Source organism: Cannabis sativa, chromosome 9, assembly GCF_029168945.1.
Source record: "Cannabis sativa cultivar Pink pepper isolate KNU-18-1 chromosome 9, ASM2916894v1, whole genome shotgun sequence".
Lineage (NCBI taxonomy): Eukaryota > Viridiplantae > Streptophyta > Magnoliopsida > Rosales > Cannabaceae > Cannabis > Cannabis sativa.
This window is the reverse complement of record NC_083609.1, coordinates 18,001,509-18,018,390: the sequence shown is the minus strand read 5'-3', so window position 1 is coordinate 18,018,390 and position 16,882 is coordinate 18,001,509.

Below are 16,882 nucleotides of genomic sequence, written 5' to 3'. Positions count from 1 at the left end.
CAAAGTTACCGATTAGACTATTTGTTTTGTTAAATGATCAAATAGATCCTATATTTTTCAAAATAGTAAAAATAGAATTCTGAGTTTAATTTTCGACAACTTTTTTTTATACAACCAACTTGAAAACAATTCCTAATACGAAGAGATAGAAAAAATGTAAATAGTTTTATCATAGCACTTTTAAATCGGATATTAAATTTTATTTTGATAAAAAATCATTTCAAGGTCCTATTTGTACTATTTTGAAAAATACATTATTCATTTTGTCATTTAACAAAACAGAAATTTCAATTAATAATTTTTGCAAAACACATGATCTAAAATAATATTTACCCTTTTAATATCAAATGTGAGACTAAACTACTATATAAATAATGCTTAAGATTTCACCAATAACACTCATCAACTAATTTGTGATCTAGCATTATCCAAAACATAAATATAGGCCATCTATCTTCTATATTGGAACTAAAAGTAGAAGTTATACCACCGAAGGCACATCTCATGTATATGCTTCTTTCTAAGTGGAGATGACATGGAGATAACCTATATGGTTGCCATTAATTCCACTCAAACTAGTTGACTTGGGCTTCGATTTCATCGATGAGCATTAGATTTTATGTTATTATTGTGCAACACTAAACAAATGCTTTCAATCCTTTTTTTTCAGTCCAAAGGGAATAAATATATAAAATAAAGCAGGAGCAATGTTGGACGTCAATTGGCATACTCCAACTTGTTATATAACTATAACATTTGTATATAATGGGAAAACTAAGAGCAAGAGAGGAATCTCCTATAGTAGTGAGTGATCTTCAATGCTTTTACACAAATCGGTTTTACACATAACTTGAGATGAAATGATTTTTTTTCTTATTTTATTCAATGAAAAAGGGATACAATTTATAGGATTTTTGTACTAAAAATAGAATATACTAATTGACTACAATTGATTTAGAAATCACTAATTGATTTAGAAATCACTAATTGATTTGTAGAAATCACTAATTGATTTGTAGAATATTTCAACACTCCCCCTCAAGTTGGTGCATATATGTCTATCATGCCCAACTTGTTCACAAATTTCGAAAATATGCGAACTGAGACTGCTTTGGTGAGAATATCTGCTAGTTGATCTTCTGATCGAATTTCTGGTAGCTCTAGACTTTTCTCCTCTAATTTTTCTTTGATAAAAAATCGATCAATCTCAACATGTTTTGTTCGATCATGATGAACCGGATTATAGGCCATATCACGAGCGGACTTGTTATCACAGTATAACCGAATAGGTGTAATTGTAGCATAGCCTAAATTCTGAAGGAGTAATTTCAACCACAATCCTTCACAAACACCAAGGGCTAGTCCTCGTAGTTCAGCTTCACCACTCGATCGAGCAACCACACTTTGTTTCTTGCTCCTCCAAGACACAAGATTCCCACCCACAAAGGTAAAATACCCCGAAGTAGAACGCATGTCATTTTTATCGCTGTAGGCTCTGGGCCAGATCTCCGTGTACACATCGACGGTTTGTTCTTCTGTCTTTCTAGAGAACAAAATTCCTTTCCCAGGAGCTAACTTCAAGTATCTCAAAATTCGTGTGACTGCATCCATATGCTGCTTACCTGGGTTGTGCATAAATTGGCTGACAATGCTCAAAGCATAAGCAAGATCTGGTCTTGTATGGGCTAAGTACATTAGTCTGCCAACAAGTCTTTGGTATCTCTCTTTATCAACAGGAACTTGATCATCTTCCATTCGTAATTTTAATCCTTCTTCAATTGGCGTATTTATTGGTTGACATGCAGACATCCCTGTCTCCTTCAAGAGATCTAAAGCATATTTTCTTTGGGACAAGAAAATACCTCTTTTAGATCGAGATACTTCTATTCCCAAGAAGTATTTCAATGGGCCTAAATCTTTCATTTCAAATTCTCTGGACAAGTAATTTTGAAGAGCCTTTCTTTCAACTGGATCATTTCCTGTTACTACCATGTCATCGACATAGATAATAAGTGCTTAATTTGCCGTCTTGCTTCTTCAAGAACAAAGTATGGTCTGAATTGCATTGGTGATAACCAAATGCAACCATAGACTTTGTGAATCTTCCAAACCAAGCCCTGGGAGATTGCTTCAAACCATACAACGATTTCTTCAATCTGCACACTTTTAGGCTTTGCTTATCTGACACCATGCATCCTGGGGGAAGATCCATGTAGACTTCTTCAGTGAGTTCTCCATGTAAAAATGCATTTTTTACATCAAACTGTTGTAGAGGCCACCCCAAATTAGCAGCTAAGGATAATAAGACCCGAACGGTGTTCATTTTTGCAACAGGTGCAAATGTCTCTGTGTAGTCAATTCCATAAGTTTGAGTATACCCTTTTGCCACCAATCTTGCTTTAAAACGTTCAATTGTACCATCAGCTTTGTATTTCACCGAAAATATCCATCGACATCCAACAATTTTCTTTCCTGTAGGACGATCCACAATCTCCCATGTTTGATTCTTCTGTAAGGATGCCATCTCTTCATTAATTGCAGCGTTCCATCTTGGATCAGCTAAAGCTTCACACTGTTAGGAATAGATACGTAGATAATTGATATACAAATGACTGATTTGATTTTGACAATTGATGTGTAGACACATAATGGTTCATGGGATATCTTACTTTACTAGACAATTCAGTTCATATGTTGGTTTTGGAATACCTCTTGTGAGACGGTGTGGTAATTGTCTTTTAGATGACTCAGGAATATCCTCAACTAACGATTGGTTTGGTATATTAACCGAGAGATCCTGCAACTCTACATCTGAAGTTGTTTGTTGATCTGAATTACCCCTCATATCCAAGCATTCATCACTAGAATCTAATTCATTTAGTTCTATGTTTTCATGCAAGGTGTCACCACTTGTATCTAATTCCACACTTTCATCAGATTTTTTTTCCATATCAAGCCTTACCTCTTCTGCATCTGTCACAAGGTTGTATTCAAAAGTTTGAATTTCTTCAAGATACTCCCCCTGAAATTCAACCTCAGAGTAATACATTACATCTTCATGGAAAACAACATCCATAGTGATAAACATGCGTCGAGTAGGGGGATGATAACATCTATACCCTTTTTGATGCAATGCATATCCAACAAACACACATTTCAAGGCTCGAGGCATTAACTTACTTCGTTGATCTTTGGGAAGGTGAACATATGCAACACAACCAAAGACATGGGGTGGTAGATTGGGAACACTGGGTGCTACAACTGCGTCAGTGAGAGCTTGAAATGGTGTCTTAAAGTTGAGTGATCTTGAAGGAACTCGATTGATGAGGTAGGCAGCTGACATGAGAGCTTCACCCCAGTAATGAGTGGGCATGTGTGCTTCAATGAGAGAAGCCCGGACAACCTCCAATAAGTGTCTATTTTTTCTTTCAGCAATACCATTTTGTTGTGGTGTATCTCGACAACTGGTTTGATGAATAGACCCGTGAGAGTCTAAGAATTGTTGAAGCTCATTACTGTTATACTCTCCCCCGTTATCACTGCGAAGTACTTGTATCTGGGAATTATATTGTGTTTTGACAGTATTGTAGAATTTTTTAAACAATACAGTAACTTCTGATTTGGATTTCATGAGGCATAACCAGGTCATTCGAGTACAATCATCAATAAATGTAACAAACCAATAAGAGCCTCCAAGTGTAGGAACTTTGGAAGGGCCCCAAACATCAGAATGAACAATCATAAATGGATTTGGACTTTTATTCAAAATCAAAGGAAATGAAGCACGATGGCTTTTAGCAAGTTCACAAACATCACATTTGAAAGTAGAAATATCCAAATCAGTAAACAAGGTAGGAAACAAACGTTTTAAGTATCCAAAGGAGGCATGTCCTAAACGTCGATGCCAAAGCCAAATTTCAGTTGATTTCTTGGTACTATTGACGGTGAAAGCCTGTTGCAGCTTGACACAACTTGTTGATTTCAAATCCAAGTAATACAACATCCCTTTCTTAATACCATAACCAATCGTTTGTTGAGTCTGAATATCCTTAAACACACAAGAGTTAGGACCAAAAATAACCACACAAGACAAGGTATTAGTAATTTGTGAAACAGATATAAGATTATAGTTCAAAGAAGGAACTACCAACACAGAATCAAGATGTAAAGTGTTAGTAAGATGACATGACCCTTCCCCACAAACAAGGGTGGTATTACCATTTGCAGTAGAGACACAATTTCTAGAGGAGGATTTTAATTTAGAGACTTGGTTCACATCAAATGTCATGTGATCAGTAGCACCAGAATCAATTATCCATGCATTATTCAAAACAGGTGTAAAAACTTTTTTACCTTCTTCTGTGGTGGTGGTGGTTAGTGCTGATGACGTAGATGGACCAACATCTTCTTTTGTTTTGGCAATTGCTGTTGTAGATGGTCTCTTAGCATTTCGATGTCGAGTGGGATCCCACCAATCCGGATATCCAATTAACTCAAAGCAACGATTTTTTGTATGGCCTGTTTGATTGCAGTGAGTACATTTCAATGAGGCTTTATCAACAGTGGTCTTCTTTGAGTTGGTGGGCTGCCGATAAGAGAGCATAGCGGAAGCGTCAGTTTTGGTATTCTCTTCATTGAAAGTTATTAACCGTAAGTCTTCGCGGCGGACCATGGCATAACACTCTTCTAAACTTGGTCGAGGTGTTTGTCGCAGAATCTCACGTCGAAGATGGTCAAAACTTTTATCAAGCCCTGCGAGAAATATGTGAACTCGAATTCGCTCAATGGACTTCTGGTATGCCGTAACATCATCAGGATCCTTCATGGCCACTGTATCTCGATGATCTAGTTCTTGAAATATTTCTGTTAGCTCCCCATAATAAACAGATAATGTTTTGGTACCTTGCTTGGCTGAGAAAGCTTTCAAATTCAAACTATAGACCTGCATCTCATCATTGCTATCATAGAAAGTTTTAGAAAGACTACTCCAAATTTCACGAGCAGTTGGTAAACGAAGATATCGCTTCATGATATCAGGAGACATAGACATTAAAAGCCAACGTTTCACTTTCTGATTTTCAGCTTGCCATTTTTCATAGCCTTTGTCTGATGTAGCGGGAGGTTCCACTTTGCCCATAATGTATGTGAGTTTCTCTCTTTCGGCAATGTGCATCTCCATAAGTTGAGACCATACATCATAATTTGTCTCGGTAAGAAGAATGCCAATATTAAATGGACTTTCGGGAATAAGAATAGACATGGGGCTGATTTAGTATCACTTTGTTGGATTGTCTTTTTTTTTTATTTAAAAATATATATATATATGTATATAAAGGTATACGTGAGTATATATATATATATATATATATATATATTAGAGTAAGGTATTATAAGAGGAGCACGCACTCTTCAAACAAAGCACCAAGTATGAAAAAAAAAAAAAAAAGTCCAAACTCATATAATCAATCAAAGCCAAATGTTTAAATAAATATAAATATATATATATATATATATATATACCGAACAAACTCTCTTTTTATTTCCTTTAGTTTGATGCTCCAGCGTAACACTGTGGGATGCAACGTTGGTAGAGAACTAGAGATTATATATATATATATATATATTATATATATATATATATATATAAATGTATATATAATTTTGGTGGGTTTGGACAATGGATTGGCTGAAAAAAAAATTGGGTTTGTAACTGTATTTCTTTTCTCTTTTTTTTTTTCTAACAGGATTTTCTTCCTGCTCTGGTACCATGAGATGAAATGATTTTTTTTCTTATTTTATTCAATGAAAAAGGGATACAATTTATAGGATTTTTGTACTAAAAATAGAATATACTAATTGACTACAATTGATTTAGAAATCACTAATTGATTTAGAAATCACTAATTGATTTGTAGAAATCACTAATTGATTTGTAGAATATTTCAACATAACTCACAACCAATCTTAGCTTTGAAACCAATAACATTTAAGGATGTACATTTTTTCACACAGTGGACACGATCTGCTTCTAATGAGACAATAATTTCATATATATTTAAATGGAGAACAGAATGGGAACAGAGATAATTTTTCGTCCCTATTGTTAAACCGAGTTTGGCCAGGATGCTCCTCGCCCCAGCAGAGTCCATTTAATGTAGTTTACATCTTTTTCTAGTATTTTTTTAGAAGTAAATATCTTTCTTAGTGTTTTTGTGGCACAATAGTATTTTTTTTTTAATAAAAAAATTGAATTTAATTTTAATATATTTTAAATTATAAGTAGTGTAATGTATTAATTTTCATTTGCAAATTAATTTTACTGAACAAACTTTAAAATTCATTTTTGAATAGATAAGTTCTTGTGGTATTTTCAACTCTCCCGCAACAAAGAATAAATAAGTGTTGCAAAAGTTTCTATCGATTCAGCACTATAAACACTCCAAAATAAAATCTGAGATTCACACACACTATACTAAAAGTGAATCTTAGCTCTATTATTATTGTAGTAATTGTGTCTATTACAATGTAAAAATATTATAGGAAGTCTTAGGCCTTTATATAGAAATCATGCAAGAGACAAACAACAAGCAAATTAGTCAGAGTGAGCTGACCAAGGCTAACTGCTACTAACACAACTAAACTAACTATTAACTACCTCTAATTGTTATGGGCATTATTAGAAACGCAAAATTTAAAAATTCTCCGCATTGACTACTAATGTACATAGGAAAGATAGTTTATAAAACTGAGATAGAGAGTAGGTTCAAGCAATGCTTGAACTTGTCGCTAGGAAGAGCCTTTGTAAGCATATCTGAAGGATTGTATGCAGTGGAAACTTTGAGGAGCTTGACCTTGCTTTCATTAATTATATCCCTAATGAAATAGAGTCTGACATCGATGTGTTTAGTTCTTTTATGGAAAACTTAGTTTTTTCTTAACTGCAATGCGCTCTAGCTGTTACAGAAAATCAAAATTGTCTTTAATCACTGCCAAGTTCATTTGTAATTCTCCTTAGCCAGATTGATTCTTTTACAGCTTTAGTGCAAGCAATATACTCAGCCTCAGTGGTTGATAATGCAACTACTAATTGTAGAGTGGCCTTCCAACTTATTATGCAGCCTCTCATCTAAAATGTGTAGCCTGTTTAAGACCTTCTTAAGTCAATGTCCCCTGCATAATTTGAGTCTACAGATGTCATTACATCAGTGTTGTTGTTGTCTAATCCATAAACCATACCAACATTTGTAGTTCCCTTCAAGTATTTCACAATCCATTTTACTGCTTTCCAGTGCTCAATCCCTAGTTCTTTCATAAATTAGTTGACTATGATAACTCCATAGCATAATTCAGGTCTGGTACAGACCATAGGATACATGAGATTGCCTAGTAAGATGGTATAAGGCACTGAGTTCATGTATTCTATGTCTTCATCAGTGGAAGGACTTTGAGAACATGACAGTCTGAACTGTTGACTCATTGGAGTGCTGATAAGTTTAAATTCAGCAAAGCCAAATCGATCCATGATTCTGTTGATGCATCATTGCTAAGACAACTTGAGCTTTCTTTGCTTTCTATCTCTAATAATCTCAATCGTTGGGATTTTTTTTGTTGCCCTCGAATCTTTCATGTCAAATTCCTTGCCTAATGTCTTCTTAACCTTTTCAATCTTTTCCATTTTCTTTGCTTGCAATAAGCATATCATCAACATACATAAGCAAATACACCAGGAACTTTGAGTTCCTAACATATAAACAGCTGTCATATGCACTCTTTTTGAAATATATCTTGATTACAAAATCATCAAACTTCCCGTACCACTATCTTGGTGACTACTTCAGGCCATAGAGAGATCTCTTTAATAAGCAGACACGGTTTTCCTATTAGTTTTGTGGTACTAAATCAGGTACGCGGTGAAAGTATTTATTTAGATTATCATCGTACCACACCCAATGTTCTCTATATGTACATATATTAAATTTAAAATAAAAGATGAAAAGATATATTTACCTCTTGAAGTGAATGAGGGTATCCTTGAATATTTTTGTAAGTATTATCTAAGAGATGGTGACGTCAAACTCACACCTTGATCTTCCTGATCAACTACCACACATAAGTATTAGTATGGGCTAATAGGATATAACTATGTGTGTGTGCATTCTTGAGTTTGCCTCAACACATGAGCAATAACTTTTCTTTCTCTAAGTGAATAATTATGTGGTTAACATTTTCTAAGTTTCTTAAATTATACGTATATATATATAGATTTAAGATATAACGGTATATTAATTTAAAATAATAAAATAATAATAATAAAAATTTAATTAAATAAGATATATTTTTTTAATAATTAAATAAGATATTTATTATTTTAAATAATAAAATAATAATATTTAATATTGAATAAATATTTGTAACTGATTATGTTATAGATATTTATTTTGAATTAGATATTATGGTTTGAATTAAATATCTAATAATTGATTTGAGAGAATCTCTCAACTACTTTGAGATAATATCTCAACTACTATAAATATATATAATTATTTTTTAAATTTCAAATTTAAATAAATATTTATCTTTTAGACTAATTAATTAATCCAAAAAAAAATCCAGTGGGGCCTATCTTAGCTCATAGGTGCCTATCACCATGTCCTTACACACTAACTGTTGCCACCATTGTCTTAACCAGACAATAGTGATACATTTGTCTTGACAACAAATTTTCTCCCAATTTATTTATTACAAAATAAATAATTACAATTTTGACAATTTAAAATAGCTTCTTTCAAACATCATTATACAGTTTTATTTTATCCATTGCCTTCACAGTGTTGCAAGGTGACGATTCGGGCCTTCATAGCTTCTTTCAATAAATTAGATTATTTATTGAATCTCATCAACCAAATAGTTTTATTTATTAATTTAATGATTACTCCACTATGAATATAGAATTTAGTTCTTACTAATTATAGAATTATATTTAATGAGTTTATTGTAGTGTCCATTGATATAATAAATTTTAGTGATTAACCCTCATTGTGTTGGTTCGTAATTAGTTTTGGACAAATTATCGCTTTACCCTTCTAATTATTTCTTCATTCTTTAGTACCGTTAATTCAGTAGTGAAAGTATAATTTAGATCCAATCTAAATTTGTGCACAACTTTTTTTAGTTCTAAAATTAACACTTAAAGAGAACCAACATTCGATCTCTTAGGAAAGTCAAGATTCCATAATTGTAAATCAAGTTTCTAGCCATCCATATTATTAGCTTCCCAAAATAGAAGTTGTAAGAATCATATTGTTTGAGAAACTTTAACGAGTGAATCAAAGAAACTAATAACATGACTAGAAGTTCATGATTACTCAGGATTCAAGACGATCTACTATTGATCATCGTTACGATATAAATTAGGTCATTATCATAAATGATACATTTGATAAAGACAGATGTTAACCTCGAAAATTAAAAAGGCTAATTCTCAAAATTAGTCTCGAGAAGTGAAAGACACTTACTTTAAGAGTTGGCCAAGGAATGATTAATAAGTTAGCGCATGTATCCTAGGGCCATTCGACCAAACCGTAGTGCTAACCCCCAAAAATCAGCACTTACAATTTTTGGGACTTATTCAAGCACCACAAAGACCAACCCCATGACGATCCACGAACGGAGGATGACGAGGAAGAAGGTTGCAAGTGAGAGAGATGTTGGGAGAGTGGTGTGTGTGTCAGTGGAGTGGTGTGTGCAAGTAAAGTGGAGTGGTGTGTGCGAGTGGTGTGTGTGTGTGTGTGTGTGTGTGTGTGTGTGTGTGTGTGCGCGCGAGTGGAGTGGTGTGGTGTGTGGGCGAGTGGACTAGTGTGTGTGTGTGTGTGTGTGTGTGTGTGTGTGTGTGTGTGTGTGTGTGTGTGTGTGTGTGTGTGTGTGAAAGAGAGATAGTTGTGTGTGTGTGTGTGTGCAAGTGAGTGAGTGGGTGAGAAAGAGAAATGTGAGAAGGAGAAGATGCGGAAGAGAAATAAAGGCAATATTTTCTTAAGTGTTGGAGAGAAGGTCGTTGGGAGAAGAATCAAAGAACAAGGCATGCATGCAGAAGGGTACGAAATAGAGTACGATCACGCCTTCAATGTGACCTAGTGGGGAAAGGGTACAAGTAGTGGAGGCACTTCGTCTACAGCCTTTGATGCCCTAACAATAGGTACTCTACAACCCCCATTCCTACAACTCAGGACCACCTAACGTCCGACAATGGTACAAGGTGCAAGGCCACCTCCACCTCCAACACCTACAACTTGTAGCCACATACAACCAACTTGTCCCTTGAGGACAAGTGTATCTCAGGCAATTTGATCTTATAGATACCCCATTCTTAGATGTGAGAGGGGGTTGGGAAATCATTGTAACACTTGACCTAGAAAAATATAAACTTTTATATCTTTCTCCATAGATTATTTGAACTTTTATTTAAGTTTTCATATTTCCATATATTCATCTTAGTCTTAGGTCTTGCATCTATGTTTTGATTTTTCAGCTATAGTTTGGTTGACGAATTTTCACCATCAATAGTTTGGTGCCGCCGTGGGAACGACTAGCTCAAGCTATGTTGTTTCCATACATATGATCATTGCAAAATGTCTAGATGCTCCTATCGTCTCTAAGGTGTGGAGGTTCACCTGGACAACACTCAACTGGTAGCTCGAAGGCGAGACACACCAGCACCCCTCACTTAGGACGAAAGTGCAAATGGTTGAAGGCCTCAAGCAAGAAAAGAAGGCGACCATCATGAAGAGGTCTTGACAGACATGCAGTGAGATGGGGTGATTGCTTTCATCACACATAATGGTGAAAATGGATCGCAAAGGCAAAGAGTTCAGTCCCCTATAAGATAACCTCCGCTGTCGACACCGAAAGATCTCAAAACCTTTCACCATTGACCTGGGAAAGAGAAACGGCCTCACTCAGTGAGTTCAAGCTCCCAAGCTTGAGTTCATGATGAGGAGATGAACGAGTTGAGGATGAGAAACCTCTGGTTGGAAAAAATCATTGAAAACATGCAAAGGGTACTCGATGAAGTCTTGAAAGGCCACTCTAACACACCCCTAATCTAACAAAGAGGGCAGGAGACCAAAAAGAACGACAGAGGCGAGAAAGAGGATGAAGGGATGTCAAAATATTCAATAAATAATACAATAAAATCTTCATCGCAAAGGCTAAATCTCAAAAGGATCTACAACCCTTGTCTTGGCCTAAAAAGACTGAATGTAAGGAGATCCACGGTTATTTATAGAAAAAAAAAACAAACTCAACCAAAAGGCTACCATTGAGAAATAGACATTGTCATTGATCACCCCTCTCGATGAGGGAGGAACAAAGCCCATATCATTAGACCTCCGAGAAAAGTTGAATAAAAGGTAGGAATAACTTAGTAAGGAGATGGAGGAGCTCTAAAGGAGAATAGTGTTAGCTGCATCCAAAGAGTGCAATTGGGATGAGGATGATTTTGGTGATGAATCTCCTTTCTCAAGGGAGATTCAAACTGAACCACTACCGCTAAACTTTAAAGAGCCTAATTTTCCACTTTATGAGGGGATCACAAACCTAAAGTACCACCTATATGCCTTCAACGAGGTTATGAAGATGAAGAGGGTCAGTAGCAAAGCGAGATGCCAATGCTTTGTCATGAAACTCAAAGGTGCGACATATAAATAGTTCAAAAGGCTATCACCTAGATCCATTACATTGTGGAAACAACTTATTGATGAGTTTGTGGCTTAACACCATGCCTCCCGTGACTACACCATTCCTGGGACAAGCCTAGCAAATGTTAAGTAAAAGGGAGATGAAAGCTTGAAGAGTTATATCAAGCGCTTCAATGCTAAGGTAATTAAAGTAGGAAAGTTTACGAAAGATGAACATAAGATGGCCATTATCACGGGAGTCCAACTTAAAAGAAAAATGTACAATAGCTTGCTCAAGAGAGAGTTGGACGAACTAGAAGATTTCGATGAGCTAGCCAAAAAATACATACTCTTAGAGGATGAACATAGAAACCTCAGTATGGATAAGAATGAATGATGTGGAAGGACCTCGCTCGAGAAACTACACAGGGAGAGAGAGTTTCATCACCAGGAAGACGATCAGAGCAAAAAGATCAAGAGAAGGATGGAACCACAGTGTTACCAATACACATGCTACACACAACATACCTTTCAAGAAACCATCCCCCATAAAGAAAGATAGATCCAAAAGGGACCCGAATAAATATTATAAGTTCCACTAGGACATTGGACATTTTCCAGAGGAATGCAAAGATCTCAAGATTGAAATCAATGAGTTAATACAATGAGGGTACTTCTGTAGGTACTACAGAGAGAACCAAAGGTCTAAGGACGAGCGAAAAAAAGAAGACTAAAGAAAAATTGGAAGGAATGAGGTATTGTTGCGAAGAAAAACCACGGAGATATCCTTTAGGTCTCACATTTTAGTTTATGTGAATCAAGGTGGAAACCCATCGGGTGACCCCAATAGTCATGTTTACCTTTCAGTTCATTGTAAATAAGTGAAAGGCCACAAGGACCTTCAGACCCCCTTTTTGTAAAAGCGAGATGAAAGAAAAATGATGTCTTGGATTTATGTTAGTGTGTTCAAATGATTGCTTTAAAGTGGATTTTTAGTCCTTCCCTTTTTCTCTAAGAGGAAGAAAAATATTTAGACTAAAATTTAAGTGTTTAGTGTCGTAAAATATGCTACATCTTTGGTCGGCCGAGAAGAAAGTCTTGAAAGAAACTCATGGCCTCGCTAAAAAAAAGAAAGAGAATTTGGTATGACTATGAGATGGACGCCTCTCTAAAAGGAATACCTATTTTCTTGCATTCAAAATACACTTTAAGTGCCACGAATGCAATGTAAGAAGTCGAGAGTCGCCTAAGGGCTACAAGCTCCCTCAATGGAATCATAAAACTTAAAAAAGGCTAAGTGCGACCCAAGAGGATAAACATCTCCCTTAACATCCAACAACTTAAAAAAGGCTAAGCGCAACCCAAGAGGCTAAAAAACTCCCTTAACATCCAATAAGTAATTAGTAAAAGCTTGAGACTGCTCAAAGAGTCTATACTCCTTTCATAATAAGGTTACATCAGAAAAGAGGTTGAGAAGGCCAAAGTGGCAGAAGATTCCCTCAAACCAAAAATCTCAAGGCACAAACACCTAAAGAAAGAAAGACATTACCAAGAAAAAGGGATGGCAGTTGCCGAACTTAGTCTACAAGAACACTTAAAAGAATTCTTATAGTCTATGGGGAGATTGTTAACACTAAAAATTAACAAGGCTAATTCTCAAGATTAGTCAACAATTAGTCTTAAGAAGTTAAAGAAATTGACTTTAAGAGTTGGCCAAGGAATGACTAAGTCAATGCATGTATCCCGGGACCATTCGACCAAACCCTCGTGTTGATCCCAAAAATTAGCAATTATTCAAGCACCACAAAGAGAAACACCATGATGACCTGCAAACAGAGGATGGGCAGGAAGAATGTCACCAGTGAGAGAGGAGTTAGGCAAGTGGTGTGTGTGCGAGTGGTGCACGTGTATGTGAGTGGACAGGTGTGTGCGAGTGGTGTGTGTGAGTGGAGTGGAGTGGTATGTGCGAGTGGAGTAGTGTGTGTGAGTGGTGTGTGTGTGTGTGTGTGTGTGTGTGTGTGTGTGTGTGCAAGTGGTGTGTGTGTGTTTGTGCAAGTGAGTGAGTGGGTGAGAGAGAGAAATTCGAGAAGGAGAAGGTGCGAAAGCAGAATCAAGGAAAAATTTTCCTAAGTGTTTGAGAGAAGATCATTGCAAGAAGAAGAAAATGACAAGGCATGCACACAGAAGGCTACAAAATAGAGTATGACCACAATTTTAGCGTGACTTGGTGATGAGAGGGTACAAGTAGTGGAGGCACTTCATCTGCAGCCTCGAACGCCCCAGGAATGGGTAATCTACAATCACCACTCCTGCAACTCAAGACCTACCTACCGACAATGATACAAGGTGCAAGGCCACCTCTAGCACCTACAACCCGCAGCCACAAACAACGAACTTGTCCCTTAAGGACCACAAGTGTATCCCAGGTCATTAGAGCCTATAAATGCCCCATTCTCCGATGTGAGAGGGGATTGAAAAATCATTGTAACACTTCACCTAGAGAAATATACACTTCTATCTTTCTCCATAGTTATTTGGCACTTTTCTTTACGTTTTCATATTTCTAGATCTTCATCTTAATCCTAGGTCTTGCATCTAAGTTTTGATTTTCTAGCTATAATTTGGTTGGGGGGTTTTCGTCGTCAATAATAGCTCAATTACATATCGGTCCATATCATATATAATCTCTATTATATACAACACTTTCACTTAGATGTCATACTTTATTAGCAATTTGAATTAAGATGGTTTGTATCGATAATGGGGCATCAGTGAACCGTACTAGAAACATTTGATTAAAGTTTCCATAACTTCAATATATTACTGACTATTTTATTCATGGCTAAGTGATCTTAACTCTCTGTACAATACAAGTCACAACCTTGTATATGAATAAAGAATTTTTTGATATTTGCATATAAATTATTCCATATAAAATATTAATAATTTAATATCCAAGCATATATCAAAATGTTTAACTAATATTTATAATTAATAATGTCATTACAAGATTTTCAGCGCATAAGTCTTAACAATCTCCCAACTTTTCCAAAAGAAATCTGGGAATCTCCCTTAATCCCATATTCATAATATGACCCATAAAAGATTTTGATGGTAGTGCCTTTATGATGGATCAGCCAGGTTATGTTCTAACACAATCTTCAAGCCCGTCACATCACATCTCTATATTATATCTTCTAGTAGATGGTACTTCCTCTCAATTTTCGTGCCTCTCTAGTGGCTTCTTGGTTCCTTGGAGTTAGTGTTAGGTTATAATTAGCCTATGTTTCGGGTCTTTAAAGTTAGCATTATCTCGTCTATTGGTGTCTTTTGGAGCAGTTTTACGCTTGATTTTCATTATTTCAGGTTCCCGAAGTGTTAAAGTTCAAATTCAGTCAAATGGCGAAAAACTGGGATAAACTGGAAAAAAATTGGAAAATTCGGCTCCAGACGCGTCAGTAGTCGCGACCTCATGAGAGCCAGGTCGCGACCCTTTTTCCTGGTCGCGACTTCGAGATTTGGCAGAACCTCTGATTTTTGAGGTTTGCCTGTAGTCGCGACCAGCTTAAAGGCTAGTCGTGACTAGGTACGGACATAGTGGTTTTAACCTAATTTTGATTTTTCTCTCAATTGGAGGCACACTACTCATCCCTATATAAGGAATACGACACTGAAGGTAAAAAGTAAGCAAAAATAGACCTAAATAGTGGATGCAAGTGGAGAGGACGCTATCTTGAAGAACCGGAGCGATATCACCTTCTAGTTTCTTTCTTTTACCCTTAAATTCTTCTTTATGTTTGTTTTTGTTTCTGAATTAATCATGGATATTTTTAGAGTTTTAATGAACTAAATTTCCCAATAAGGGAGGATGATGATTGTTGTTTAAGTTTTTGCCTAGTTAATAAATAATTGCCATTCCTTCATCTTATGTGTGAAAACTGTCTTTATTTGTGTTTAATTCCATGTGCAAGCTTGATCACCTTTTACATGTTCAATGATCTCAATTCGAAATCTGAAAAGTGAGAATTGAGAATGCTAAAATTTGGATAGTCTAGGTTTTGATGTGAAACGAAAGTATTTACATAGCCTCAGTGACTAATAGATTATTCATTAATGCTGATTTTGTGTTGATTTAATTAAGAAGTTAATTAGAGAACACATTATTTAGAACCTAAAAGATCTGAAAAGAGTTAGGTTAATTTATAATCTGTCATTCACATTGAGATAAGGATAGCAATTAGGTATTAACATTGGTAGCTTAACAACAGGATTCACCTCCCTAATCTCTCATCTTGATTAATCTTCGTTAATTTTCTCTTTAATTTTCTGAGTTATTTACTTTCAAATTGCAAACTTATTACTTTACCAAATAGAATCATAAGTATAGTTTAGTAGTACTTAATCCAATTCCCTGTGGTTCGACCTCACTTACGTGAGATACTACTTGATTGCGTACACTTGCGTATTGTTCATAATTTTCGTAACAAGTTTTTGGTGCCGTTGCCGGGGAATTGTTTAAAGATTATTATTACACAAAATTATACTAACTTCTACTTTGGTATATTTTCTCTTGCTGATTTTTCTAACCTTTTTCTTGCAATATTTTCGTGATCCATTTCAGGAATCCTAAGTGTATGCACCGTCAAGGACAAGCTGTCATATTACCAGTTGATCCTGAAATCGAGAAAACTTGTAGGAGAAACCGAAAGAACAAGAGGCAAGAAGGAGTTTCAGCAACTGCTGAAACTTCAAAAATCATGGCTGCTAATGTGAATGCTAATGCTGCGAATAATGGAGGTAATAACGGTAATAATGGTGGCGTCGTGGAAGATCAAGCTAATGGTCGTAGCTTGAGAGATTACATTCTCCCTACTCTGACGGGAGTGGAGTCATGTATCAGGCCACCGGCAGTGGATGCTAACAACTTTGAGATTAAACCTGCCATACTTCAAATGGTGCAGTCTTCAGTTCAGTTTGGTGGCCTCCCTTCTGAAGATCCTAACCTGCATCTCTCTAACTTCATGGAACTTTTTGAAACTTTTAAAGTTAATGGAGTTAGTGATGATGCCATTCGACTGAGACTGTTCCCATTCTCTCTCAGAGAACGAGCCAAGAGTTGGCTAAACTCCTTGCCACCCAACTCTAGTGCCACCTGGAATGATCTGGCAACGAAATTCTTGTCAAAGTTCTTTCCTCCAGCCAAGTCTGCA